This window comes from Coenobita brevimanus, chromosome 35 (assembly GCF_032717465.1).
Source record: "Coenobita brevimanus isolate Jiangsu-jjx chromosome 35, ASM3271746v2, whole genome shotgun sequence".
NCBI classification, from domain to species: domain Eukaryota; kingdom Metazoa; phylum Arthropoda; class Malacostraca; order Decapoda; family Coenobitidae; genus Coenobita; species Coenobita brevimanus.
The window spans coordinates 20,307,232-20,316,301 of NC_136988.1; positions in this window are offsets into that span (position 1 = coordinate 20,307,232).

A 9,070-nucleotide genomic window follows, 5' to 3' on the forward strand; every position below is an offset into this window, starting at 1 on the left:
TGCAATACCCTGAGTCACGGTTATTAGAAGAACTACGCACTTATGGTGTTGTGAAAGTTGACTGGGTACAGAAGAAGATCGATGGTATTCTGACCCCAACTCCAACACTGTTTCTGACCTTTTACCACTTAACGTTGCCTGCCTCCGTGAAACTTGCTTGGCTCTCTCTGCCTGTGAAGCCTTATATTCCAAACCCAAAGCGGTGTTTCCACTGTCAGGGGTATGGACATGTTAGCAAATTTTGCTGACGTGCACTGGCTGGCCTTCCTGGTGTTTGTGTCTCCTGTGGCAAAATGAGTCATACGAGTGATTGTCCAGGACCCCTTAAATGCTATCACTGAGGGGGTCCTCATGCTGTATCTTCCAAAAACTGTCCTTGGTACTGCCTTGAAAAGGAAGTTTTGAGCATTCATGCATGTGAGAAGGTTCCCTTTCCAGAAGCAAAGAGGAGGGCCCAGACTCTCTTCTTTTAGCATGGAGTTACTTATGCTTCTGTCCTTTCTGGGGCACCTGTACTTCGTTCTGTGTCCCAGAAGTTGCCACGACCCTTTACAGTGACCACTTCCCCAACTACTGATTTGACGGATGTTGTTAACCCTGGAATTACTGATATGTGTGTAACTGATGCTCATCCACCCACTGCTCCAACTGTCTCTGCCTCCACTTCAGTGGCTGACGGTTTGCGCACTTCTGTGGTGGTGGCAGATGTACATGCTGACGAGACTCATCCCCCCTTGTTCAGTATGAATGAGGCTCCTCCTGTATCCGGCAAACGTCATCGTAATTCGTTAGAGTCCTCAGAACCTGAAAACCGGCCACCTAAGGTTTCTGTTGTCAAACCTTGTATCAACGTCTCTACTGTTCCCTCAGCCTCAGAGGCTGAGAGGTCTAGCCAAATGGAAGCTACTGCTGGTGGTTTACCTGTAGTCAGGTCCCCACTTGGGGATGGTGTTGGAGAGACCGTTGATGCGTCCTTTCTGAAAAGTACAATGTCAACCTTACAGGGTTCTAATCCTGTCAACTCTCTTTTCACTTCTGGAGCCTCTAATGGTGGCACTGGCCGTCCCACATTACCCAAGGCGGCCTCCAAGCCTCTATCCAAACCGAATGTTATTCCGCCTCAAAGGAAGAGTGTTGTAAAACTTTCCTCTTCCACGTCCTCACGTTTACCCACGGATGTTCGACATAAAGCGAGGGTTCCTGGTGCTGGACAGTCTCTTACCAGGGGCCTTCCTAAGCATCATTCCAAACCCGCTCGCATGTCAGGAGGTGTACAGTTCCGCGCTAATCATTTTCCCCTCCACTATGGGTTCTATCATCCAGGTGAATTGTCGGGGTTTACATGCTAACTATGAGGAACTGTGTCATCTAGTTTCTCAATTTACTTCTCTATGCATGTGTATCCAGGAAACCATGGTTGATAATACTGCTCCTGCTGGTCCTTCTGGCTACAATGCTTTTTATTCTGATCTTGTGCTGGGCCAAGGTCGTCATGGAGGTGCTGCTATCTTCCTTCGCCAGGATATTCCATATAGTCATCTGGATATTTCCAGTCCCTTGCAGGCAGTTGCTGTCCGGATGTTTTTACGTCAGCAATATACAGTTTGCAGTCTTTATCTACCTCCTAGTGCTACTGTTGAAAGGGCGGATCTGGAACGCCTTATTCATGGCCTTCCTTCTCCCTTTCTGTTGCTAGGCGATATGAATGGTCACCATCCACTATGGGAAAACAGTGAGGCCAACCCTCAGGGTGTTATGCTGGCCTCTTTAGTGGAAGATGAGGAGTTAGGCATTTTAAACTCCAGTATAATGACTTATTTCCATAGCCGGACAGGAACTTTTACTGCCATTGATTTGTCCTTATGTTCAGCTGATGCTCTTTTAGATTTTAACTGGGATGTATTGCCAGACCTGTATGGCAGCGACCATTTTCCGTTACTCTTAACTGCTAGTGCAGGTGGACCTCAGCCACGTCTTCCTCGCTTGCTTCTGGATAAGGCTGACTGGCCACGTTTCAGGGAATTAAGTTGCTTTTCCCTTTCTGTCAACGAGTTGGCTGTCTTACGGAGGCTGTGTCATATTTCAATACCGTGCTGCATTCAGCAGCCCTATTATCTATTCCAAAAACAAAGGGTCAGTTTCCTAAACGTCCAGTTCCTTGGTGGAACTCAGAGTGCAGTTCCGCAGTGAGAGCCAAACAAGTCGCCTTCTCACGACTTCGTCATCACTGTGGGGATCCTCAGTATTTAGTGGCGTATCAGTGGGCACAAGCTCATATGAGGCGGGTCTTAAAGGAGGCCAGGCGTTCGTCCTGGAAGGGTTATGTTTCCTCCATCAACTCGAGGACTTCCATCACCCAAGTGTGGAACCGGGTAAAGAAAATTTCAGGTAAATTTACTGTTCCATCCCCTCCTGTTTTATCTGCACCAGGTGGAACTGTGGCTGATCCATTTGCCGTTGCAGAGTTGCTTGCTGATCATTTTGCCAGTGTATCACAGAAAGATGCTGATACACCTTCGGCTTGCCACCGTCGGTGCCTAGAATCTCATGGTCACAGTTTTGCCTCTGCTGGGGGAGAGCCTTACAATGTTCCATTTTCAATTTTTGAACTCCAGTTGGCTCTGTCTCAGTGCCATGATTCCTCTCCTGGTTATGATGATATTTCTTACGCCTTTTTACGCAACCTGTCTGATGAGTCCCTGTTGTTTTTGCTTTCACTGTTTAATAAGATCTGGTGTTCTGGGGAGTTTCCGGCTTGTTGGGGTGTTTCTGTAGTTATCCCCATCCCCAAACCAGGTAAGGACCACCTACAGGCTATGAATTATCGGCCTATTTCTTTGATGTCTTGTATATGTAAAGTTTTGGAAAAGATGGTCAATGTTAGGCTTGTGTGGTTTTTAGAGAGAGGTGACTTCTTATCCGCGCCCAGTATGGTTTTAAAAAAATGTGATCTACCTCTCATGCATTACTGTCCTTGGAATATTCTGTCTGTGAGGCTTTTTCCACTAACCAACACCAGGTCACGGTCTTCTTCGATCTGGAAAAGGCACATGACACTGCATGGCGTCATGGTATTTTACTCTCTCTTTATGAGTTTGGTTTTCGTGGGCACTTGCCTGTTTTTATTCAACAGTTTTTATCTAACTGAATTTTAAGGGTGCGAGTGGGAGGAGTGCTTTCTAATGCCCGAGCACTAGAAGATGGAGTACCACAGGGGAGTATCCTTAGTGTTACTCTGTTCGCTGTAGCCATTAACAGCGTCATCAGTGTACTTCCTGATGGTGTACGAGGATGACTGTATGTCAATGACTTCTCGATTTCCTTCACCGCGTCTAGAATGTCTCTGATAGAGGGGAAGTTGCAGCTGGCTCTCAATAGAATTTCTGACTGGGCAGAAACATGCGGTTTCCATTTTTCTTCAGCAAAGACAGTGGCTATTCATTTTTGTCGTCTTCGAGGAGTCCACCCAGACCCTGACTTGTATCTCTTTGGTAGAAGAATATCGTATGAGGAAGAGACGCAGTTTCTGGGTATTCTGTTTCATAGAAGATTAACCTGGGTTCCTCATATTCGTTCTGTTAAGGTGGCTTGTCTTAAAGCTTTGAGTCTTTTGAGGGTTTTAGATCATACCTCTTGGGGTGCTGACCATCAGACCCTCCTCCTCTTGCATATGTCTCTTATTCTTCCTACACTTGAATATGGGTGTGAGGTCTACTCCTCTGCAACAGATGCCCGCCTCCGGTTGTTAAATTCTGTGCATCATGCTGGTGTACGTCTGGCAACTGGGGCATTCAGATCATCCCCAATTCCAAGTTTGTTGGTAGATACTGGTGTACTTCCCTTGGACTTGCGATGCCAGTTGCTAATGATGAGGTGTTGGTATCGTCTTCACTGCATTCCAGACTCAATTTCTTGTGCCATTGTCTCCCAGGATTCCCGATCTTCTGTTTTTGAGATTCATCCTAATTTCCCAAAGCCATTTGGTTACAGGGTCCAGTCTGTTATGCTAGCCCTCTTTTTCCCGAGACTGGCAATTTGTCCACATCAGATCCCAAGGGTGGGTTCTTGGCTACTCCCTCGCGTGACAGTCTGTAGGGCCGTTGTTCAAAAAAAGGGCTCACTTCCCTCTCAGGTGTCCCTCTTTCTCTTTTTAGAACATGCCTCCATTCATGAGGGTTCTGTCCCCATCTATACTGACTGGTCTAAGACTGATACTGGAGTAGGATTTGGTGTTGTCTTCATTTCCTTTAGTAGGGGCAATAGCCTTCCTGGCATTACTTCAGTGTACACGGCAGAACTGACTGCAATTTTATATGCTCTTAAAATCATTTTTACTCTCCCCCAATCCGTTTTTGTGATTTTTAGTGACTCGCATAGTGCTTTGTCTGCACTGGAGTCTTTTAATACATCCCATCCACTGGTTTTATCAATTTTAGAGTGGCTTTTTCTTCTTGGCCGTTGTGGCCGCCGTGTAAATTTTGTTGGATTCCTGCACATGTTGGTGTGGTGGGCAATGAGAGGGCAGATACTTTAGCTAAAGCTGCGTCTTCTCAACAGCCCCCAGCTGACTACCCACTTCCTGTTTCTGATGTAACACCTTACTTGCGGTACACAATTCTTACATGTTGGCAGAGACACTGGGATGGTGCTTTATATAATAAACTAAAAGAAATCTTTCAGAGAGTGGTTGTGCCAAGAGTTCTTCGCTCTATGTCTCAGCGACTGGAGGTGGCTCTTGCTAGGCTTCACATTGGGCATTCTCGGCTTACACATAGGTTCCTCATGTGTGGTGAAACTCAGCCATACTGTGATGACTGCCTCGTTCCCTTTACTGTCCGTCATTTGCTGGTCGAGTGACCGAGTCTGAGGGGCCTGCGTCAGAGGTTCCTTCATAGGCATGGGAGGACAGATGGTGCCTACTGTTTGTCCTCGATGCTTGGTGAGGCCTCTAACGATTTTACTGATGTTCTTAGTTTTCTTCAGGAGGCGGGCCTCCTTCCACTTTTATAAGTAATTGTTATTTTATAAACTATTCTTTTATTATTTTTAGTGTTTTATTCCTACTATCAGATATTAACTTTATTTTGGATAGGCACTTTTATTTTGCCTTGTCTTTTACTTTGTCATCCGGTGGCATATGACACTGGCAGTTGCGCCGCCAGATTGTAATTATTTTCAATCAATCAATCAACCCTCCAGCTGGACCAGCCCTCACCAGGTTCTGGATGGGGCTGAATACTCAGTCCCAGACAGCACCTGAGTGATGGCCACTTGCTGTACTAGGAAAGATGGCCACTTGTCGCTCATTAGCTGCATTCCCCCCTTCTGCAGGGACCAGCGATGATCACTAGCCACACTAGTGGAGAGACGGCCACTAGCCGCTCTCCTCCTGTAGCTGCCCCAGGGAGCTGGACCTCGATGACGGCCACTAGCCACACCAGCAGGCAGGTGACGGCCACTAGCCACCCTGTGCCTGCCGTCCCTTCTCCTCCAAGGACCTCAGGGATGGCCATTACTTGCACCAGTGAGCAAGTGACGGCCACTAGCCACATTCAGCCCACAGTCCACCCGGAGAACAAGGCCCTAGCGACGGCCACTAGCCGCTCCTCCCCTCAAAGGACCTTGGTGATGACCACTAGCTGCACCTATGGACAGGTAACAGACATTAGACGGCCTCACCCTCAGTCCTGCTAAGAAGTCGGGCCCAGGTGACAGCCATTAGCTGCACCGACAGGAGAGGGACAGCCACCAGCTGCCCTATCCCTGTTGCCCTTGGGACCACGATGACGACCACTAGCTGCATCAGGGAGAGACCAGTGTAGCCGTATGGTGTAAACTCCATTGAATTCCACAGTTGACCCCCAATAATCCCACAGCTAGTCTCTGCTGCCACAGAGCCACCGAGATTGGTGGTGATGAGCTCGTGAAACAGGAGCAAGGTAGCGTGCAGGTAATTTAGAATAAACTGGAGCAGGTGTGTTTCTCCCTCTTTATTATGCCACAGAAAGATATAGCGGTGACAAAGAGAGGACAATGGAATAGAGCATCCTCCTATGACGGGAGTTAAGAGTATTCTGCTGTTTCCCACTGCCCAGCCCCTGAAAACCAGGACAGATCAGCGATATTTAGAGATGCCACATCTCTCAGACGTATGGAGGTACATACAAGCATAGGTGTAAGTTACCACTCTACCATGCACACCAAACATCTCAATAAGGTAGTATTAACTGTGTAATTTTGTGTATTAACCCTTTTGCATGCGGATAAGTTAGTAAGTTTTGTGGGACATGACATGCCTGCTTTTCTCCCTCCCCCCACCTGCTGTGTGCTCCAAATATGTGTATTCTCAGCTTATTTTCACCACCCAAACATATTTATTTTGCCACAAAACCCACATATTCTTATTCGTCGATCTTTGTTCTACACGATAAGCAAAAAAAAAAAACACACACAAAAATAAACACTCTATACATAAGTTAGGGCCATGTGAATAAACATTCCAGTGTATACATTTTACTTCCCAACATCATAAGTCAAATGTTTACTACTCAATTTCTACATGTTGTACACCATTGGAAAGAGAATTGTATTAGCTTTCGAATGCCGGAGGTCCCAGTTTGATATGAGGTATGGTGTTCGAGCAATAAACGAGAAAGTAAAACCCATTTCCAACAAACAACAGATTTTTTTTTATTTGGGGAGCTCTAGTGAAAAACTTTTCGTGCCCCTGTCATGCTTTTATTTTATCATCCTATGGAGAAATTAATTGACTTTCATTTGAGCCCACAACAGTGATCCTAGGCCTCAGTTTTTGAGAAAAATGAAAAAACAACAGTGCACTCATGCTGTATCGTGACTGTAGGGCAGTTTCCTGCCTTCCTCTAAGCCACTGCACGTATTTCAACAATTCTCTGTACACCAGATATGCACATTATATTCACAGGGTTCACTGTTATTATTATTATAGCTGAATATTCACATTTGGTGCAGGGTAGAGACAATGTAGTTGATTAGAAACAGTAAAATTATCTTCGTTGGGCCAACAGTTGATAACGACCAGGATTGCTTCACAAACACCAATTATCCTATTGCAAACACGAAATCTAATCACAACAGTGTCCAAACACTATACACAAGCACTACTGGTATAATGAAATGTGTTACAAGGCCAGGACGGGAGTAAGAGTGGAAATTTAAAGGGACAGAGCCCCACAGAACCTTCCTCACTCACAGCTCATTTGATACTGAATAACTGGTTCACTCTCTTGCTGGTATCGGGACCCACAGTTGCCAACTCATTACTTTTGACAAGGGGCAGGGAAGCTATGACTCCTCCAAAAATGATGCCCATCAGCCAAAAACTTTTCCTGTAACGAAAATTTTTATGTTTGAATGACGCCAAAAGCGTCAATGAGTACAGTCGCAGCCACACCCATATGACGACAAATGCGTCATTGTATACGAAGGGGTTAACACATATATATATTTCCTCAAGACTTAAACATATGCAGAATTTATATCTTTCTCTCACCTTCCTTCACTCTCACTGTGTATGTCCAAAAATGTTAGCGTTCACATGTCTGGCCTCTCAACTCTTTTCCACACCACACTTACAATGAAGCTGTATTTGGTTCTTTACTTAAACACTATAATAAATGACCATCATATATGAATAAACACATCTATATCTATATCTATACATAAATATATATCTATATCTATATCTATCTATCTATATATATATATATATATATATATATATATATATATATATATATAGATATATATATAGATATAGATATATATATATATATATATATATATATATATATATATATATATATATATATATATAAAACATGTAGAAATAGCGTGAGACGTACTCATTGTGTAAGTGATGACTAGGACCAGAACACCAGCCACTATCTGTCTCTCGCCCCCTGTGACTTCCCCTTTGGAGGACTTTGTTTGCTCAGCCCACCCTTCCTGTGGCTGAGTGGGACACCCCTCCTGTTCTCCCCACAGAGGCAGTTCCCAGGAGGAACTACCCTGTCTGAAGGAAGTCTGGCAAGGCCCCATCACGACCCTGGGAGTGAGACCAGCCCAGCCAGCACCCAGGTGAGACCACCCACTGTCGGACTCCCAGAGGAAAGGACGCCGCAGCCCACACCTGATGGCTACCCAACCCGAGGGAGATCGCAGTCCTCGTACTCCCCGAGGTGCCCATCGTACTCCGGGGCATGACTTCCCGAGCCACAAAGGACGACGACTCTCTCCTGAGGGTGGGCGCAGACAAGTGCACCTACTCTCCCTCTTTGGTCCCAGCCCTAGGGACCGAGCACCCCACTGTGGCCCTGCTGCAGAAGGGCCCCTCTCCACGCCACCCAGCAGCCCCTAGAAGACGACGCAGACCCTGAGAGCAGTCCCGTGCCCTCTAAGAGAAGGCACACCTGACGGGACCCCTCCCACTCCTGGCCGACATCTGTAGCAGCCCAGGGCTTCAGCAGCCCTGTACAGTAGAAAACCTCCTGTCCTGAGATTGACTTTGTACCCAGACAGTGCATTGTGCCTTTGTTATATCTACATTGTATCTAGTGGTTTGTGAATTTAAGATAATACACATGTAAGGTTGTTTGCCCAGAGTTTTGATGCCCTGTTCCTCTCGTAGTTTATTCTAGTTCCGGTTTTGAAAGAGACCCCGGCTCAGAAGCTAGTGTTCTTAGGGCGAGGAGTTGACCTAAAAACACCTAGCATAAGACTGGTGGCCAGCGGTGGTTCTTCACCCGATCAGAATACAGGGACGAGCAAAACAGGGAGATTAAGAAAATGACAACCAAAACTCAAGTGCAATTACCCAATTTCAACCCCGAGCAATGTGATATTAACACATACCTGTCCATGATCAAACTACTCCTGGACATAAGGTTTGAAAATGACAGAAGATAGCAGTTACCTTGCCATACCTGGGCAATGCAGTGGCCAGTATTGCACCTAAAATCGTCTCGGAGCTGACATGGACAAATTTCACTCAAATAGTAACCCAGGCCATCATGCCATCCCTGGGAAAAGT